The sequence below is a fragment of the Trichomycterus rosablanca genome, chromosome 8 (assembly GCF_030014385.1).
Source record: "Trichomycterus rosablanca isolate fTriRos1 chromosome 8, fTriRos1.hap1, whole genome shotgun sequence".
NCBI lineage: Eukaryota > Metazoa > Chordata > Actinopteri > Siluriformes > Trichomycteridae > Trichomycterus > Trichomycterus rosablanca.
Window position 1 is genome coordinate 17,306,391 of NC_085995.1, and position 16,664 is coordinate 17,323,054.

General features: G+C 38.6%; 1 long non-coding RNA gene across 1 annotated transcript; it reads right to left on the bottom strand.

The window, feature by feature from the left end:
* Nucleotides 1-13,035: 13,035 nt before the first annotated feature.
* On the bottom strand, nucleotides 13,036-14,039 carry LOC134318936 (uncharacterized). Its single transcript, XR_010013447.1, has 3 exons — nucleotides 13,824-14,039; nucleotides 13,583-13,650; nucleotides 13,036-13,135 (listed from the first exon to the last, which is right to left on the bottom strand). It is a non-coding gene; the product is annotated as an uncharacterized LOC134318936 (long non-coding RNA).
* Nucleotides 14,040-16,664: the final 2,625 nt, after the last annotated feature.

The window sequence follows — 16,664 nt, forward strand, 5'->3', positions numbered from 1 at the left end:
CACGTCCACTTCGCTCACAAGGTGCAGGGTTACTTATAGTTCCTAGAATTAAAAAGATCACGGCTGGTGGAAGAGCATTTTCTTACAAAGCTCCACAACTTTGGAATAATCTTCTTGTCTCTGTTCGGGATTCAGACACAGTCTCAATGTTTATGTCTAGACTGAAAACATATTTATGTACTCAGGCCTTTGATTAGCCTTTTTCAGACTAGGGGTGTGTGGCTCCGGTCCTGGAGATCTGGGGTCTGGACGGTCTGGTGCTCGCATGTTTTGTCAGATTTGCTGGCGCTGCATGTTGGCTTCTGGCTGCGCCCAGTTTTTGGACTCTGGGCGCTGTCCACCCCGAATATAGACAAGTGGATTCTGTAAAGTTGCAATTGCTGAATTCCTGTTCATACAGTAGGATTCTTAGCCACCACCCAGCTAAGGAACACCAGCAGTAACCGTGGAACAGCCTAAAGTTTTTTGGGTTTCCTGCCAGTGCCGAATGTACTAAAGTTTTAAGTGTATTCATGGAGATAAAGACATTTCTTTTTAATAATTTTAAAAAACTCTTTACCAGTGTTTAAGCAATTGACAGTAAATATTGAACTGAGTCAAGTCAAATCAATTTGTATAGAATTTTTTAAATAAACATGCATAATAAATGTACATAAATTATTAATAAATGACAAATGAATAAATGCATTAATAAATGACAAATTATCAATATGTTATAAAACCCCAGCATCCATAATTGTAACAGCATAACCAATAGAGAGAAAATGTAATACAGCCATAAGAACAACTCAGGACATCAATGCTCTAAGTCAACAAGTCTGTAAGAGGCAAAATGACAGCAAACAAAAACCACCAAATCACTGCAAATCTATTTCGATTTAAATGATTCACAGAGTCTCACACCTGGATGGACATGGACACACAATGAGAAAATTTCTGAAGTGCTTTTAACACCAAGCAACTGCTTAGACTGGGAAATGAACTTAGAGCAAATCAAGTGTATGCAAACAAAATTTGTTGAACTTCTGAACAATTCTGCTATTTCTTATTATGGTGGTATTGGAACAATCCTAATTTTGAATGTTTCAGCCACAACAATTTTTATTATATACTTCCAAATTTGCAGCAATAGTTTAGGGAACGCCCTTTCCTGTTTCATCATTACTGTGACCTTGTGTACAAAGGAAGGTCTATAAAGACATAATGAAAATTATGTCCAGTGGCCTGTATCACTCCCTCAAGGAAACGTGAAGCTTTAGTTCTCAGTAACTGGTGGTTTATTAACTTCAGCAAACTTCAGTAGTCAACTTTAACATCAGCTTTGTTGTCACTTTAAAACTTCACAGTATTTTACAAATAAAATGTACAGTACAAACAAAAATTATTACATTCAACCAAACTTATTATTACAATGTGCAAGATAAACAAACATACCTCGCTGGCTACACACAACCTAAAGGGAATGAGCTTAAATCTTAAATAAACTAAAACTTTTACACGTGCTCTTGCGCCATCACTTTATGCTCGTCTTCTTTGAGTAAAGTGTTACATGAAAATGTGTCCTCCGAGAAACAATCTCTTACTATACTATTCTTAATATACAAAATATATTCCACTTGCAAATCACAAATGAAACACAAAAACACATATTTACAAACCACTTATGGTGCTGCAAGTAGCTGATCAGTTTTTTGCACAGGTCTGTCAAGATAAACAGGCTTTGTAGTGCGCTTGGTAGTTATCTAATGTTGGGTCACTAATTAGGAGTTTTATCTTCCTAACGCTACCATCAAAGCTAGGATAGACATCTGTCACCCTTGCTAACCTCCACTGACTTTGTCATTTTTCAGGAAGACATTTCACCACAATGTTGTCAACCTTTGCATTTCTTCTATCCTTATGCCACAGTTGTCTCTGTTGAAGGCTAAGGAGGTACTCCTTTTTCCACTTTTTATGTAGATATACAGGGGTTGGACAAAATAACTGAAACACCTGGTTTTAGACCACAATAATTTATTAGTATGGTGTAGTGCCTCCTTTTGCGGCCAATACAGCGTCAATTCGTCTTGGAAATGACATATACAAGTCCTGCACAGTGGTCAGAGGGATTTTAAGCCATTCTTCTTGCAGCATAGTGGCCAGGTCACTACGTGATGCTGGTGGAGGAAAACGTTTCCTGACTCACTTCTCCAAAACACCCCAAAGTGGCTCAATAATATTTAGATCTGGTGACTGTGCAGGCCATGGGAGATGTTCAACTTCACTTTCATGTTCATCAAACCAATCTTTCACCAGTCTTGCTGTGTGTATTGGTGCATTGTCATCCTGATACACGGCACCGCCATTGGATGCACATGGTCCTCCAGAATGGTTCGGTAGTCCTTGGCAGTGACGCGCCCATCTAGCACAAGTATTGGGCCAAGGGAATGCCATGATATGGCAGCCCAAACCATCACTGATCCACCCCCATGCTTCACTCTGGGCATGCAACAGTCTGGGTGGTATGCTTCTTTGGGGCTTCTCCACACCGTAACTCTCCCGGATGTGGGGAAAACAGTAAAGGTGGACTCATCAGAGAACAATACATGTTTCACATTGTCCACAGCCCAAGATTTGCGCTCCTTGCACCATTGAAACCGACGTTTGGCATTGGCACGAGTGACCAAAGGTTTGGCTATAGCAGCCCGGCCGTGTATATTGACCCTGTGGAGCTCCCGACGGACAGTTCTGGTGGAAACAGGAGAGTTGAGGTGCACATTTAATTCTGCCGTGATTTGGGCAGCCGTGGTTTTATGTTTTTTGGATACAATCCGGGTTAGCACCCGAACATCCCTTTCAGACAGCTTCCTCTTGCGTCCACAGTTAATCCTGTTGGATGTGGTTTGTCCTTCTTGGTGGTATGCTGACATTACCCTGGATACCGTGGCTCTTGATACATCACAAAGACTTGCTGTCTTGGTCACAGATGCGCCAGCAAGACGTGCACCAACAATTTGTCCTTTTTTGAACTCTGGTATGTCACCCATAATGTTGTGTGCATTGCAATATTTTGAGCAAAACTGTGCTCTTACCCTGCTAATTGAACCTTCACACTGCTCTTACTGGAGCAATGTGCACTTAATGAAGATTGGCCACCAGACTGGTCCAATTTAGTCATGAAACCTACCACACTAAAATGACAGGTGTTTCAGTTATTTTGTCCAACCCCTGTAGATCTTGGCTCACAAATTGTGATTGTGGGGTGTGATTATGCTTGACTTCATTGTGAGCAGGTGGTTAGGTGTTAAAAGTTCAAGGCTTGCTGGGTCATTTACCTGCTATTTACAATAGCCATGACTTAATACAGAAAGGTTCTAAGCGAGGAACTGTAGTCATCTGGCAGACTGATCAAGAATTGCTGTTAGAACACTTCTTATTGTTCTGATTTGTCTTTCCCAATCTTTCTTTGGGCAAATGATGTGTATTTATGAATGTGAGAAGCAACCATGCTACTGCAACCTATAATCAATATTCCATTGGATCGCAATTCATTTACAGTTATTTCTCTTCCTTGATGGTGCACCCTTTCATGGTAGTGTTTGATAAGCAGAGACGACACATGATTTGCCTTCGGTAGAATGGCAGGGTGTTTTACGTGTGGGTGAAGACTGGATCTGGTCAAACATCCTCCTACTCTACACAATACTCATCCAAAAATGGACTAAGTTTGTGTAGCCTGTTTGCTTTGTCTTTGGGTTTGACTTTATTATGTTGCTTTAGACCTTACATTTCACTGCTAAATGCTTCTTCTTGGAACAATCGAATTATAAACAACTCTTCCCATCTTCAATGCTTGTGGGTCTATTTATCTTAGGTTTGAGACTTTTGAATAGGGGTGCGTTTCCCAAAAGCACAGTTGCAACTACGTTAGCAACTTACATAGTTGGAAGGATACAGTTGCGATGCAAGTGTTTCCCGAAACCATAGTTCGAACTACTGTGGTAACTACATTGGTAAGTTCAAAACATCGTTATGCGACACAGGTGTTTCTCAAAACCATAGTTCCACCAAACGTTTGCAACTGCTGTGGTTAACATTTTCAGCATTTAGCAGATGCTTTTATCCAAAGCGACTTACACAATGGTTAAGTTGTGTAGTTCTAACTACACCTGTAGTTAAAAGCGTAGTTCCTGGTGACTACGTCATCGATGACAGGGATGCAGTTAAAGGATGGTAGTCATAATGCCATGTAAGCAGAAAGTTTACATTAATCTTGTTAAAGGAACGTTTAAAATGTCAAGTGCTTAAAACATGTACAACCCCAAATCAGGAAAAGTTGGGACGGCATGGAAAAAGCAAATAATAAAAAAACACAGAGTTTCTTACATTTACTTTGACTTTTGTTTCATTGCAGACAGGATGAACCTGAGATATTTCATGTTTTATCTGCTCAACTTCATTTCATTTATTATTAAACATTCCTGCATTTCAGGTCTGCAACACATTCCAAAAAAAGTTGGAACGGTAAGGCATTCACCAGTTTGTAATGTTGCCATTCCTTTTTACCACACTGAAAATACATTTTGGCACAGAGTAGACCAAGTGATTTAGTGTTTCAGCTTTTATTTTGTCTCATTCTTCCTGCAAACACATCTTAAGATGTGCAACAGTATGAGGTCGTCGTTGTCGCATTTTTCCTTTTAAAATTCTCTACTGGGGACAGGTTAGGACTGCAGGCAGGCCAGTGTAGTACCCGTACCCTCTTCTTCTGCATATATGCATATATATATATATATATATATATATATATATATATATATATAAGTAGACCCTTGAGTTACGAACGGTTTACCATGTGAACATTTCGAGTTACAAGTGATCTTTTTCAACTTAACGTACAAACAAATTTCGGATTACGAACTGGAATTCTCGAAACACGTGACATCACAAACAAGTTGACTCCGACCATCTCTCTCTATATATATATATATACAGTGAGCGAACATTCGGACAGCGGACTGTGTTTTTTTCTGTGTTTCATAAAATTCTATATTAAAATGGCCAAATAGAAGCTGCAGAGAAAGCATTGTTGTGTTGTATAATTACTCTTCCCAGTAGCTGTCACTGTGTATCAGACAGAGGGGACAGTGAGTGAGAGAGAAGGAAGTATTTTTTTTGTGTGTGAAATTGCACCTACAAAAAACACTATTAAAATAAAAAAGAAAATAATAGAGAAATATGAGAGTTATTGTTGTTTCTGGTAGATACATTTTATAAAAAAAAAAAAATAAGGAAATGTATTATGGTGTTTGGTACAGAACCTTATTGTCTTACCCTATGTATTTTTATGTATGGGAAAGAATGTTGTTTTCCACTTGTGACTGTGCTATTTGGTAGAAATCATCATCTGTACATAATGGCTTAATAAAGGAATGAGTGAATAAATGAAATAAATAGATGAATGAATGAATAAATGTAAAAACAATGATATGTGATATTATACAAGATAGTGATCGAATAGGTGTGTAAGAGGGTGGGTTGGGGTTATGGGCCAAACATATTGTCTATTAATTGGTGACGTGTTTCTTGGTCTGCAGGATGCATTGCACCACATTGCTTAATTACTACATGACTCAACCAGAGGTAAAAGGACTAAACAGAGTATGAAAAAGACAACATATAATTTACCCTTTAAATTCATGTTTATTGTGTGAATTTGTTTATTTCTAAGGGTATGAAAAAGAAGTGTTAATGACTTAGTCTTCAGAAGAGACAACATAGAAAGCTTTACAGTTGTTTAACCCCTAAATGGTCTGCTCAACCTGTCAGGACCAAGGGTGCAATTAAACCCAGGCCCCCCTAGTGGTAACTCTTAAGTTGGAACCACTACACAAATAACAGACCCAGGTGCAGAGACTCAGTCAAAGGGAATATGTTTTATTCACTTATTATCTAATAGTAAATTTTTATTAACCAAAACAAAACAGGGGCAAAAGCTCAGAAGAAGACTACAAAAACAAGGTTCATTAACAAAGAACAAAAAGGGACAAAACGCTCAGAAGATATCAAACTTACGATGCAGTATTAGAGAACAAAAGAGGACAAAAGCACAGAGGATCTCAGCAAACACACCAAACAAATGTCAAAGATTCAACAAAGACTAACAAGAAACACAGGTTTAAATATACAGGTTAATTAGACATGAAATTGGACACAGGTGATGCAAGGAGAGTCCATAAAGAGTTCCTAGTGGCCTCTAGAGGTCACCACAAACCCCAACTCATGACACAACCATTTGGCTGATCTTACTTTGAGTCTAAATATTTGGCTAAAAATAAGCTGTATTTAAATAATCTTGTTTGTGCCACATCTACTTCTTGTTTGACATGTGTTACTGAAAAATACTTGGTAGATTGTTTTAAGAAACCTATATATCAAATTACAGCCTGCAGCTGAAAAACTATCCATAAGAGTTCCATCATTTTTGTGATCACCTCAACTGTTTGGTAGAGGTTCATTACTCTAAACACTTTTCTCTGTGACAGAGTGCAAAGTGCTTTTTATTATGGACAATCATAATCACCCACTGCACGCAACTTTTCTGAAACAAAGAATTGTGTTCAGTAACAGACTACTGTCACAGAGCTGCCATTAGGCTGTTTAACTCTGTGCAGGGGGGCGGGGATTAACTGACTGCTGAATGTAACAGAATTGTGGCACATTTATATGTATATACAGTGTATCACAAAAGTGAGTACACCCCTCACATTTCTGCAAATGTTTCATTATATCTTTTCATGGGACAACACTATAGACATGAAACTTGGATATAACTTAGAGTAGTCAGTGTACAGCTTGTATAGCAGTGTAGATTTACTGTCTTCTGAAAATAACTCAACACAAAGCCATTAATGTCTAAATAGCTGGCAACATAAGTGAGTACACCCCACAGTGAACATGTCCAAATTGTGCCCAAATGTGTCGTTGTCCCTCCCTGGTGTCATGTGTCAAGGTCCCAGGTGTAAATGGGGAGCAGGGCTGTTAAATTTGGTGTTTTGGGTACAATTCTCTCATACTGGCCACTGGATATTCAACATGGCACCTCATGGCAAAGAACTCTCTGAGGATGTGAGAAATAGAATTGTTGCTCTCCACAAAGATGGCCTGGGCTATAAGAAGATTGCTAACACCCTGAAACTGAGCTACAGCATGGTGGCCAAGGTCATACAGCGGTTTTCCAGGACAGGTTCCACTCGGAACAGGCTTCGCCAGGGTCGACCAAAGAAGTTGAGTCCACGTGTTCGGCGTCATATCCAGAGGTTGGCTTTAAAAAATAGACACATGAGTGCTGCCAGCATTGCTGCAGAGGTTGAAGACGTGGGAGGTCAGCCTGTCAGTGCTCAGACCATACGCCGCACACTGCATCAACTCGGTCTGCATGGTCGTCATCCCAGAAGGAAGCTGACGCACAAGAAAGCCAGCAAACAGTTTGCTGAAGACAAGCAGTCCAAGAACATGGATTACTGGAATGTCCTGTGGTCTGACGAGACCAAGATAAACTTGTTTGGCTCAGATGGTGTCCAGCATGTGTGGCGGCGCCCTGGTGAGAAGTACCAAGACAACTGTATCTTGCCTACAGTCAAGCATGGTGGTGGTAGCATCATGGTCTTGGGCTGCATGAGTGTTGCTGGCACTGGGGAGCTGCAGTTCATTGAGGGAAACATGAATTCCAACATGTACTGTGACATTCTGAAACAGAGCATGATCCCCTCCCTTCGAAAACTGGGCCTCATGGCAGTTTTCCAACAGGATAACGACCCCAAACACAACCTCCAAGATGACAACTGCCTTGCTGAGGAAGCTGAAGGTAAAGGTGATGGACTAAACCCAATTGAGCACCTGTGGCGCATCCTCAAGTGGAAGGTGGAGGAGTTCAAGGTGTCTAACATTCACCAGCTCCGTGATGTCATCATGGAGGAGTGGAAGAGGATTCCAGTAGCAACCTGTGCAGCTCTGGTGAATTCCATGCCCAGGAGGGTTAAGGCAGTGCTGGATAATAGTGGTGGTCACACAAAATGGACATGTTCACTGTGGCGTGTACTCACTTATGTTGCCAGCCATTTAGACATTAATGACTGTGTTGAGTTATTTTCAGAAGACAGTAAATCTACACTGCTATACAAGAAGTTGTACACTGACTACTCCAAGTTTCATTTCTATAGTGTTGTCCCATGAAAAGATATAATAAAATATTTGCAGAAATGTGAGGGGTGTACTCACTTTTGTGATACACTGTATATATATATATATATATATATATATATATATATATGTATGTATGTGGGTGTATATGTGTATATGTGATATATATGTGCACAGGCACATATGCATCTCGTTGCACATCCATCTACGCATTTTTTTTTGCACTATACACCCTATAATTTATACTTTACAGTTGATACAATCTATACCAGCCTTGTATACCAAAATAACAACTCCATATGTACCCACAGGCCCTGTTGTTGTAGTGTGTTGTTGTGATTATGCAGGTACGTGTTTGTATAATGTGAATTTTTATAGTGTGTATTATTGCGAAGTAATTTTTTTAAACATTATTTACTGGTAAGACCAAGGGTTAATAAATCAATTGTTTATCAATGAGAGATTTCATTGATAAAGTTTCAAAATTTCAAGGAATTTGAATCCCTTCTCCCATAATCGAATGACACCATTTTTTAATCAGCACGCCCAATTCACACGTTTATCCTCTTCAGCCACTAGGGACCGATACTTTAACGTTAATATAAATGCATTGAAATAGCTAGTTCTTCTATTTTTTTTCCTTTAAGAAGAAGTTTTGCATATAAATAGAATTATTATACTTATACTGTAATACTTATTTTCATAATAATAATATTAATATTTATTATTATTTTGCTTATTTTAATTCAATTGTTATTTCTATTAATGTTTTTGTTGTTGGTGGTGGCGGTGATAAATGATTACAATATGAATAGATATTAACAGATTAAATAATACAAAGTTTGTGAGTTTTTGCAAGTTTTCCCACTGTGGAAGTCAGAGCAAACACGCCGGAAACATTGTAGTTCAGACTACAGTGGTTCAAACCAACATGGTTCAAACTACTGTGGTACCAACATGGTTTTGGGAAACAGTCGTACTTTGGATGTTTGTTAGTTCATCAATGCATCGTACTATGGTAGTTAAATGCTAGCCTCCGTCGTTGTTCAGGAAACGTACCCCAGTAGGCAGGCAGGCAGGCACCAAGCTACAATTTCCATTCATTTTTGCACTGATAGTTTATTTATCGCTAATGTTAGCAACTTTAGTATCTCCTGGGTACTTATATTAATGAACTGAAGAGGCAAACTGAGAGTTTTTAGGGAATTAAACTAAACATAGGGTTAGTAATATTTCAAACATATATTTTACTAGCATTTAAACGTTTTCCAGAGGAAAATTCTTATCTGCATTTTAGCTAGCTAATTAAGGTAAAGTTAACTAGCTTCTAAAATTGTGTTTCACAGCTTAGTTAGCTTTGTTATATTAGCCACATATTATCCTATTAAAATTAAAATAACTTAGCTAGCTTTTTATCTTAGTTTAGCTAGCCAGTAGGCAGGCAGCATGCTACAATTTTCTATTCATTCCTGGTCCCTCAGCTAACAAAAAATTTATGGCCCAGTTCTTGGCCATATCCGTCATGTCAACTTTTTGTTTCGGCCCACATCCGGAAGCCCAATCTGGCCCGGTGTCAAAATGAATGGTTTGATTCTGGCCCGTATACGGCTCCCTGTATGCCAGCCATGACTGCCAGGAATAAGCCAGCACATACAGTGGGGCCAAAAAGTATTTAGTCAGCCACTGATTGTGCAAGTTCTCCTACTTAGAAAGATGAGAAAGGTCTGTAATTTTCATCATAGGTGCACTTCAACTATGAGAGACAAAATGAGAAAAAAAATCCAGGAAATCACATTGTAGGATTTTTAAAGAATTTATTTGTAAATTATGGTGGAAAATAAGTATTTGGTCAATAACAAAAGTTCAACTCAATACTTTGTAACATAACCTTTGTTGGCAATGACAGAGGTCAAACGTTTCACCAGGTTTGCACACACTGTAGCTGGTATTTTGGCCCATTCCTCCATGCAGATCTCCTCTAGAGCAGTGATGTTTTGGGGCTGTCGCTGGGCAACACGGACTTTCAACTCCCTCCACAAATTTTCTATGGGGTTGAGGTCTGGAGACTGGCTAGGCCACTCCAGGACCTTGAAATGCTTTTTACGGAGCCACTCCTTCGTTGCCCGGTGTGTTTGGGATCATTGTCATGCTGGAAGACCCAGCCACGTTCCATCTTCAATGCTCTCACTGATGGAAGGAGGTTTTGGCTTAAAATCTCACGATACATGGCCTCGTTCATTCTTCCCTTAACACGGATCAGTCGTCCTGTCCCCTTTGCAGAAAAACAGCCCCAAAGCATGATGTTTCCACCCCCATGCTTCACAGTAGGTATGGTGTTCTTGGGATGCAACTCAGCATTCTTCTTCCTCCAAACACGACGAGTTGAGTTTTTACCAAAAAGTTCCATTTTGGTTTCATCTGACCACATGATATTCTCCAAATCCTCTTCTGGATCATCCATATGCTCTCTGGCAAACTTCAGACAGGCCTGGACATGTACTGGCTTAAGCAGGGGGACACGCCTGGCACTGCAGGATTTGAGTCCCTCTCGGCGTAGTGTGTTACTGATGGTAGCCTTTGTTACTTTGGTCCCAGCTCTCTGCAGGTCATTCATCAGGTCCCTCCATGTAGTTCTGGGATTTTTGCTCACCGTTCTCATGATCATTTTGACCCCACGGGATGAGATCTTGGGGCCCCAGATCGAGGGAGATTATCAATGGTCTTCTATATCTTGTATGCCATTTTCTTACAATTGCTCCCACAGTTGATTTATTCACACCAACCTGCTTGCCTATTGTAGATTCACTCTTCCCAGCCTGGTGCAGGTCTACAATTTTCTTCCTGGTGTCCTTCGACAGCTCTTTGTTCTTGGCCATGGTTGAGTTTGGAGTCTGACAGTTTGAGGCTGTGGACAGGTGTCTTTTATACAGATAACAAGGTCAAACAGGTGCCATTAATACAGGTAATGAGTGGAGGACAGAAGAGCTTCTTAAAGATGAAGTTACAGGTCTGTGAGAGCCAAAAATCTTGCTTGTTTGTGGGTGACCAAATACTTATTTTCCACCATAATTTACAAAAAAATTCTTTAAAAATCCTACAATGTGATTTTTTTTCCCATTTTGTCTCTCATAGTTGAAGTGTACCTATGATGAAAATTACAGACCTCTCTCATCTTTCTAAGTAGGAGAACTTGCACAATCAGTGGCTGACTAAATACTTTTTGGCCCCACTGTAACCACCTGCTAGCCTGAACAACCATTATCGGGCTGAATATGGCCCAGTTCTGGCCTGCAGTAGATTTTTAAAAGGCTTTCCCCAGCCATATTTAACCTTTAATGGTCACCGGGTCTACTACAATTGTTCTTGTTTTTTATTAATAAGTACAACTACTACTAATAATGTATTAATAAGAAGACGAAGATGAAGAATAAGAATAATAAGAATAACAGTAACAAAAATGTACACACATTAAGCACTCAGAGTATTATATCTCTTGTAAGCACTTTGAGCTATTACTTATGAAAATACTCTGTAAAATACACTGCCTGGCCAAAAAAAGGTCACCACCTGGATTTAACTAAGCAAATAGGTAAGAGCCTCCCATTGGATAATTGCTGCATGGGTGATTATGTTTCAGCTGGCAACAAGTTATTTAACTCTAACTGATGCGGTGAGTAGCTTCTCATTTGTTAAACAACCATGTCGAAAGACACATCCTGTGGTTGTGGAAAAGATGTTAATCTGTTTCAGAAGGGTCAAATTATTGGCATGCATCAAGCAGAGAAAACATCTAAGGAGATTGCTGTAACTACTAAAATCGGGTTAGGAACTGTCCAACGCATTATTAAAAAGTGGAAGGACAGTGGGGAAACATCATCTTCGAGGAAGGAATGTGGTCAGAAAAAATCTTGAATGATTGTGATCGGCGATTACTTAAACCTTTGGTGAAATCAAATCGTAGAAAAACTACAGTAGAACTCAGGGATATGTTTAATAGTGAAAGTAAGAGCATTTCCACATGCACAATGCGAAGGGAACTCAAGGGATTGGGACTAAACAGCTGTGTAGCCTTAAGAAAACCACTTCTCAGTGAGGCTAACCGGCAAAAAAGGGCCTGAATTTGCTAGGGAGCATAAAGATTGGACTCTGGAGCAATGGAAGAAGGTCATGTGGTCTGATGAGTCCAGGTTTACCCTGTTCCAGAGTGATGGGTGCATCAGGGTAAGAAGAGAGGCAGCTAAAGTGATGCACCCATCATGCCTAGTGCCTACCGTACAAGCCTGTGGGGGCAGTGCTATGATCTGGGGTTGCTGCAGTTGGTTCAGCAACGTTATGTGAATATACTGAACGATCAGGTTATTCCATCAATGGATTTTTTCTTCCCTGATATTCTTCCCCAGGCATATTCCAAGATGACAATGCCAGGATTCATCTGGCTCAAATTGTAAAAGAGTGGTTCAGGGAGCTTGAGACATTATTTTCACACATGGATTGGCCACCACAGAGTCCAGACCTAAACCCCATTGAGAATCTTTGGGATGTGCTGGAGAAGACTTTGCGCAGTGGTCCAAATCTCCTATCATCAATACAAGATCTTGGGGGAAAATTAATGCAACTCTGGACAGAAATAAATGTTGTGACACTGCAGAAGCTTGTAGAAACGATGCCACAGCGAATGCGTGCCGTAATCAAAGCTAAAGGCGGTCCAACAAAATATTAGAGTCTGTGACCTTTTTTTTTGGCCAGGCAGTAAATATACTTTATTAAAAGTAAACGTAAAAATATACAGTTAAAACAATAACAGAAAAAAACAAATGTACACCAAAACATGTTTTTTTATATTTTTGTCAAGTATTTTTATTTATTATAGGTTTGCCAAAAATTAATAAAACATATAATGTTTTGTCTTGCCATAACTGACTGCCGATCTCCTGTCTCACACTGGTCTTTAATTCTGGAATGAAAACACAAACAGAATTTAATGCTATTTTCCACAGATCAATTTGGATCTTATTTGTCTTATTCAAAATTGTCAGTTCCAGTTAAAATAACTGCTGCACCAGTTATGATGGAAAAGAAATGTTGAATAAAAAAGTAACTTTTCTTTAAATATGTTTACATAGTTAATAATGGTTTATTGGTTCACTTTGGCAGCAGCAGTGGCATCACTACAAGCAGTATCCAGAACAGTGCTAGAGCAGAAAAACCAGTGCCTTAGTAGGCTGAAGAACATAGGCACAAACTTATAAGACTTGTAAATATGTGCTTTAGACATGATAATGTGCTTTTTTTATTATAATATTTTACATTACAATATTTTGCATACAGTATCCCTAATCAATCTTGAAAATGTTTTTCAAACTGTATATGTTGATAAAAGCAGCTTTTGTAAACATCTTACCAAGATCAGTGTAGGCCAAATAACAGGAGGTGGCTGAGTGAGCTTGACTCAGGAGTGCACAAAAGTCACTGCAGAAATGTAAACACTTAATTAGTTAAATCAAATAGTCAAGGAAATCCATAAAGACTTATAAATGTGTGCTTTAGGTATGATCATGTGTTTTGTCTTTGTAAACATGTTTTCTGGATTAATTTATGCCAGCCAATGACAGTAAAAAGTTTTTATAATATTGTCAACTGACAAGAAGAGGGCGCATCACGCCCCTTGCTCAAAGAAGATGGACAACCAGCTCCATACGGAGTCAGCTGTAGCTGTAACGTCTTCCCTTAACGCCGGTGTTACGGAGAATTCAGTTCCCCGTTTCCCCTTTAACGCGCATGTGCAAAAATCATGACATTTTTTTTCTGTCGCTGTTTCCCCTTTAACGCGCATGTGCAAATATCATGACGTTTTTTTCTGTCGCTTCGTTGAGCATCGGTTTATTTGGAATATGTGTAAGTTTATAGCGGTATGTTCTTTTCAAATTTCATGTTGTATGTTAGGTAGTTTGTGATTAAATACATACTTTAAAGTATTGAGTGAACTACTGTCAGAGGTTTTATTGCTCCACCGCAAGTCGGAGGTTTTCACATTTGCTGTCAAACAACTAGAATTAACGTGTCATATTTATTTGTATATATACAGTATATCCTAATACAGGACATGCTCATATTCAGACACAAGTTTGTTTTTTCTCGTTTTGTCACACAAGATAAAGTTTTGGTGCAGATACAAATAAACTATATCGCACAGGACAATAAGTAGTAGAATAATTCATGGTGATCTCTCTTGTTCATTTAAACTTAACAAACTTCATCCATGTGATTTTAAAATGAACAAACAGTATGTAGAACGAGTTTAACCTATAGATCAGTCCATTACACTAAAAACACAGGGGGGAACAGATTTACCTGGAGACCTGGGGAATATGGTTCCCCACATGTATATTACTGTGTGTGTATTCATAAAACACTACAGTGATGCTGGTGATGTATTTAACTGTTGTCATTATGAAGAACAAGTTTAACCTATAGATCAGTCCATTACACTAAAAACACAGGGGGGAACAGATTTACCTGGAGACCTGGGGAACATGGTTCCCCACATGTATATTACTGTGTGTGTATTCATAAAACACTACAGTGATGCTGGTGATGTATTTAACTGTTGCCATTATGTAGAACAAGTTTATCCTATAGATCAGTCAATTACACTAAAAACACAGGGGGGAACAGATTTACCTGGAGAATATGGTTCCCCATATGTATATTACTGTGTGTGTATTCATAAAACACTACAGTGATGCTGGTGATGTATTTAACTGTTGTCATTATGTAGAACAAGTTCAACCTATAGACCAGTCCATTACACTAACAACACAGTGGGGAACAGATTTACCTGGAGGCCTGGGGAATATGGTTCCCCACATGTATATCACTGTGTGTGTAATTATAAAACACTACAGTGATGCTGGTGATGTATTTACCTGTTGTCATTATGTAGAACAAGTTTAACCTATAGATCAGTCCATTACACTAACAACACAAGGGGGAAAACATTTACCTGGAGACCATATGGTTCCCCACATGTATATTACTGTGTGATGATTCTTTTTTTTTTTTTTTATTGCAAACTACAGGCACACACACATTTTAAGAACAAAATATCTGTATTAGAAATTAGTGTTAAACTAAATTATGCATATATTACAATTATGCAAATATACGTACAGTATAATAAAGAAATCCACCTCAATGCAAAGTAAAACTTAAATACTTGAAAAATTAACATATTTATAGCTTAATAAAAATATATTTTTTAAAAACTAAATAAAATAAAATCTGACGTGCAAATTTATTTGGGGATGGTGCCCTGAGATTGACTAGCATCACATCCATAGTGCACTCCTGCCATACGTCCAGTTTCCCCAGGAACAGTTCTGGATCCTCCACGGCCATGACCAGGATAAAGCAGTTACTAAACAGAAATGAATGATTAATTTACTATCTACTTTTTAAATAAACTAAAAGAGCAACATAAAATAAAATACAGCAACAAGCAAACTTTTTAGAAATAACGTCACAATTAACCTTGGTCTAATCTTCAGTACATGCCGGACAATGAAGATCTTCCTCTACTGGTGGGTTGCCAACACATGACTGGTGGTACCAAAGAAATAGTAATAATGCCTTAATTTTATTGGCTTTTTCATTGCACCATGCTATTATATATGTCCTTGACTTTCCCTCTGGGATTAATAAAGTGATCTATCTATTATAGCTACACTTGTAATTGAGAAGTCTAATGTAACCATAAAACTATTGTGTGACTTTTTATTGATCAATTGAAGGACTGTGTGATCATTGAGATTGCCGGTGATGGATGTGACAGATGGTACCACCAGTCATGTGTTGGCCTCTTTATTATATATTTGCATAATTGTAATATATGCATAATTTAGTTTAACACTAATTTCTAATACAGATATTTTGTTCTTAAAATGTGTGTGTGCCTGTAGTTTGCAATGTAAAAAAAAAAGATTCATCACACAGTAATATACATGTGGGGAACCATATTCCCCAGGCCTTCAGGTAAATCTGTTCCCCCCTGTGTTGTTAGTGTAATGGACTGATCTATAGGTTAAACTTGTTCTACATAATGACAACAGGTAAATACATCACCAGCATCACTGTAATGTTTTATAATTACACACACAGTGATATACATGTGGGGAACCATATTCCCCAAGCCTCCAGGTAAATCTGTTCCCCCACTGTGTTGTTAGTGTAATGGACTGATCTATAGGTTAAACTTGTTCTACATAATGACAATAGGTAAATACATCACCAGCATCACTGTAGTGTTTTATAATTACACATACATGTGGGGAACCATATTCCCCAGGCCTCCAGGTAAATCTGTTCCCCCCTGTGTTGTTAGTATAATGGACTGATCTATAGGTTAAACTTGTTCTACATAATGACAACAGGTAAATACATCACCAGCATCACTGTAGTGTTTTATAATTACACACACACAGTGA